General features: G+C 40.6%; 1 long non-coding RNA gene across 1 annotated transcript; it reads left to right on the forward strand.

Annotated features, from left to right (window-relative positions):
- Positions 1-1,979: 1,979 nt before the first annotated feature.
- LOC121705038 lies at positions 1,980-4,996 on the forward strand. The gene is made up of 2 exons (XR_006030706.1): positions 1,980-2,041; positions 4,265-4,996. It is a non-coding gene; the product is annotated as an uncharacterized LOC121705038 (long non-coding RNA).
- Positions 4,997-5,273: the final 277 nt, after the last annotated feature.

Genomic DNA, 5,273 nt, shown 5'->3' on the forward strand with positions numbered 1-5,273 from the left:
ATGGTTTACTCATCCTAGAACGTAATCCATAGACAGAGCAAAAGAGACAAGATTGATCTGGTAAATAGTGATAATGCTGGTGATTATCAGTATGGTGATGACAATGATGACAATGATAATGATGGAGTATTTAGTTTTTAGTCTAGTCTGTCTTGTCTCAGAAAAAGATGTTTGCAATATGCTAAAGTAGAAAATAGACAAACTATATTTGATGATGATGAAGACAGCAATTATAAGGACAATGAGGGTGAATATGAGGGGTATGATGACTGATGAGTATGATTGCAGATGCACATAATGTGACATGCAGAATATGCACAAGCACCTCACATCAGCCCTCTTGACAAGATGGAGGTTTTAATGTTATTTCCCTGGTTGGCTGATGTTTTTATTGCGGCCAAATTACCATTTCAGTGAAGTGATATAGGTTAAGTGCCTCTGCCTTGGGGCAATGTGCCATAGTGTTGCTTGATGCAGGAGCGAAAAGCTAACTGGATAAAGGCCTAATTAGGCCCCTCACGTAATGTTTGGCAATGTTCTCTGTGGGATTTTTCTGTGCACATGCAAATCAGGTTATGCACAGCTCCCTCTCTCTCTCTTTCTCTCTCTCACTCTCACTGCATCTTTCTTTGTCTGTCCCTCTCTCTGTCCTTCTTTCTCGGGTGTATATGCATGCCACTATGGGCATGTATGCAGATTGCACATTCTAAGCACTTCTAAAAAATATGTATTTTTCTTAAAGGCCCCCGCAACAAAAATGTTTTTTTTTTGTCTCCTAGTGAAAAACCAGCCTTGCAAAATCTGCACTAATGTCCCGGCAGAGTCTGAATCAGGAAATCTCAAGAGAAGCGAGAAAGAGTGAGAAACACAAAATGCTTAAAATCCTCACACACACCCATCAAACACCGGTTAGTCATTCCAGCTAGCTATAAGAGCAAGCTGCGATGGCTTCATTTTTTAGAATGTTCATCATGGCAGAGCCAGTGAAAAGATGGAAAGAGACCGTTAAATATGCACCCCAAAGCTGTAGGGGGAGCTCTGTAGAGAAAAATGACAGCAAAAGTGAGAAATCGGCGAAGAAATTACTAGAGTTACAGAGTGGGCCTTTAAAAAGCCAGTGTATTATGTCTCACCAAGCATAAATGGTCTATTTTTCCAGTTTCTCTGATAGAGAGCCAAACTGTGAGAAATGTTCTAGAAATTTCTGTCAAGATTGTTATGGTGAGGTCAGCGGCAGAATAATGCTACAGTCGAAATTCTTTAAAGCTCACATAATCACACAAAATAATTTGACCTACTGATCCAGAGTCATTTCTATTCATGGACTCACAAAAAAAACCATCAATGGCCACTCCCTTCCTCCCAACCCAACAAAGGCACTTCATGTTGTGTACCACTTTCTTTCCTCGTCTCTCTTTCTTCCTGTCTTGTATGTGTGTATTCATGTACTGTATCTCTCTCTTTTCTTTCACTTCTTTTTAAAAATGTGAAAGAATGTGTGAGGTATGTTCTGTTGTATTTGTAGTTCTACCCAAGCCTATTTGATATGTGCTGTAACTTACCTGTCTGCCGCTGTTTGAGCACAGCAGGTACAAATTGATCATGTCGTTCCTGAGTTCAGTGACACTCAGATCCACTGACTCAAATGCCAGAATCATGCATCACAATACAATTTCAAGAATTAAAATAACATAACTGTGTGAATACTGGATAGTACAATAATGTACATTGGAAATGAGCATGACTGAAACTACAGTATTTTGTATAAGGAGGATCATCTGAGGTGAGTTCAATACAACAATTGGGTTCTATGGAACTATTTATTTGTTTCTGATTGGCCGAGAGACGTTCCAGGAGTTGGAATATCCCTGGACATTTCAACTCAGACTCAGCACAGCTAATAATAAATCACTCCGCGACACAATGTGAAGATTTGACACCCAGCTCTCCACTATTTCAAGCAATGGGTTACTCCTTAGCAAAACCATAACGAAACAGTACTTCACCACATCTGTGGATTAAGCCACACAATCAACTCAATGTAAGTAAGATAAACGAGGATGCTAATTGTTCTCAGCATTGCCAGCATTGTGTATAATATGATTGTCACTTGGAGGAGACTTGTAGATAACTAACGTTAGCATAATTAGCTAACCGCTGCTAACGTGCTAGCATCGTCACGTCAGGCTGTGCACAGTAGTGTAACATTTATTCACTATACATTAATAAAGTTGAGTGGTTCTGCAATGTAGATTATGTTTCCGTTTTTTTGCAGTACTATGTCCCTTACATGACATGGCCCAGTGTCCTTGTAACATGCTTGCAGCAAACCTAGATATGAATGTGATTTCCACATTTCGTTCAAGAAGACATGTAAACCACCAAGACCCGTAACGAGGGGTCTGGAATGTTGGTTACCTAGCAACCAAGACGCTGTCTACTGAAAAGGGAACTATTTTTTGATGCGTAAGAACGATGTCGAAATTAACATTTTTAAACAATAATGGGGTGTTTTCAGATTATTTAATTTGTGGTAGAATTGTTGTATAAAAGCAATATAGCACTCGTGATCGTGGGATTGGTCATGGATATTCCCACGGCTGTTGTTGCCTGCGCCACTCGACCTCCGGCCTCTCCAACACTAGAATGGTGACAGGCGTAGACTTTGTGTAAAACTTTGAAATCATTGGTCCAGCCGACTAATCACATTGATCAGGGATTCCTAAAGTTACTTCCTACTTTGCCTAAACTTTACAAACTGACAATAATCAGGAGTCAGGAAACAATGTATGTAGGCCTACCTTTGCTTTAAATAAATGTACACATTCTTCCAAATGCAATTTTTGATGTTTGCAGGCATTGGTACTACCATTTACTAGCCTAGAAATCTAGACGCACCCTAGCGGCAGCAAATTAAATTTGCTGCCAGGGCTAGTGTAGCAACTCTTCGTTGGCTTGTGAGCTCGAAAAATTAAACTTCTATCAGGCCAATCAAATCGTGTATAGAGTCGTTAGGTGGGCTTAACATAATGATTGATGGCAGAGTTGCAACGGTTTGGCTTGAATCCCCTGCTACTTGAAAACAAAGAAGATGGATGTTGCTGTTGGCTAACAGTGTGACATGAGTTAAGCTTTTTTTAAGTTGGCAAAAGTTTGAACTAGCCAACTAGCTCCACTGGTGGGAAAACGCATAGGACTCATAGTGCTGTCCTATTGCGTGCAGAGGGAATTTGAAAGACAACAAATTATCCCGCCCCTCGGACTGAGCGCTACGAACGGTGAGTGCCCAGACCCTACATTTTAATGTGGGTCTGGCTCGTCAGGCTAACCATTTGCTACTAACCACTATCGATTTCAAACCTATGGCTTCACCCTCTCTCATCGCTGATTGGCAGGCCCTTTTTGGAGTCTGATGAAAACTTTAGTGAATGATGGTGTTCCAGAATAGTATCTCCCTGAAAGGAGATCTAGGTAGGCGTGATCTAGGCTAACTCTGCTCACCTGCAGACTGCATACACCACTGCTGCTCTCTGCTCCTCTATGTGGATAGACTGGATTGGCATTTCATTTTGTCAGTATGCCATTTTTGATAGAGGATTAAAAGCAATTCCAATATGATGCAAATAATTGAATACATCTATGAGATTAATGAGTTAAGACAAATAAAGAAATTAGTTCATTAAAGTCACAAAGTTTTACCCAGAATGGATGCCAGAAGATCCCATTTCAGAAAACAAAATTTAACCTGAACTCCACTTGTGGTTCTACATTCCTGGCCATCATTGCCAAAGCAGAAAAACCACTTCATAAAAAAAAACTTCAACTGCCCCAAAAGTGGTCAAAAGGAACACAGAGTGCTGGCTCCGTATGAATGTTGTGGTCTTTTGTTCCACCTAATCACAGTGTACACTGTGGTTGAAACCTGATCTTTGATCTTGATCTTGTCCCTTAACGAGAAACTAAAACACATAACCTTCTTGTTAATGTATTTCCTTATTGATATGCATGGTATGGTCATGCTCAGAGCAATACACATATTAAAGAGTGCACTCTAAAATCAGATCCCATACTCTCCTTTGCAGTCAAATGAAGTTGTTCTTCTAGAAAAAATTTTTTGTTTGTTTTTCAAGCTCAGCATCCTTTGATTCGCTGGATATGAAATGTCTCCATGTGGTTTAATTTTAACTTTTTTCTCTGTGAAAAGCCATTTCTGAAGTTCGCTTTCATTAATCAAGCTTCTCTCTGTTGCTTATTTCCCCTCCAGCTCCAGGGCATGGTGAATTCTTTGGGATGCACATCACGATCTGGATGTCAGGACTGGTTATGCTGTGGAACCCCGGGAAGAAGCCAAACACAAACAGACCATACTTAGGTTCCTTGGGGAGATGGGATTGGGAAAGGAAGTCTCAGTCCACCACTGCAGCGAACAAGTCTTTGCCTTTATTTCATGTGACGAGCCACCACTGGAAACCACTGTGCTATGTTATGCCAGGACATTCATTTCAGGTGTGACAAATCTAGGTATTTGCTCTGACTGACAAACAATGGTTTTGCATTATGTATGAGGATCCATGGCAGCTTGCAGCTTGGTTCAAATTCAGGTCTGATGCAGGCCAGGACAAGAACGGGTGCATATCAGAGAGAGAGTTTCCATCTGAGGAATAACTTGTGGGATATCTCATGCAGCAGTAATCTTTGGAGAAAATGGATGTAGTGAAATCTAAAGCCCATTTAAAGAAGCTCTGCTGGAAAGGCCCTTTCAGTTGAACAGTTCTAAAGAGGTGAATGTCACAGGCTGATTGGCTTTCCTCTCTTGTCATTTGAGCTCTGGCCTGAAACTGCACTCTCGCCTCATCCCCTCTGGGGAGTCAACAAGTTGCATTGCATTGCTTCAATTATATCAGACTTGGCATTCCCCAAGATTGTGTGGATTCTGGGTTACCGGTAGTTCTTTTCGGGGTCAAATCTTCAGTAAACAAACCAATGTCGCAATGTATACAATGATTTGGTTTGAATGAAGAAGAAAGAGATAGGTTTATTGGAGAGATAGAGAGAAGGGTACTTTACCAATCGGTAGACTGCTAGAATGTGCAATATTAATATAGGTGAATTAGAGTACTGACTTGGAAAATACAGTAATTTGAGCTACTGTACAGTACATTTGGACTTAGTTGTTGAGGAATATATCAAGTTAGATATCAGTTTGAATACTGCCACATAATGAAATCTGTGAGAAAAAGACCACCTGTGGCAGAGGATTTAGGAGGACGTGA

This window comes from Alosa sapidissima, chromosome 3 (assembly GCF_018492685.1).
Source record: "Alosa sapidissima isolate fAloSap1 chromosome 3, fAloSap1.pri, whole genome shotgun sequence".
In the NCBI taxonomy this organism is placed as follows: domain Eukaryota; kingdom Metazoa; phylum Chordata; class Actinopteri; order Clupeiformes; family Clupeidae; genus Alosa; species Alosa sapidissima.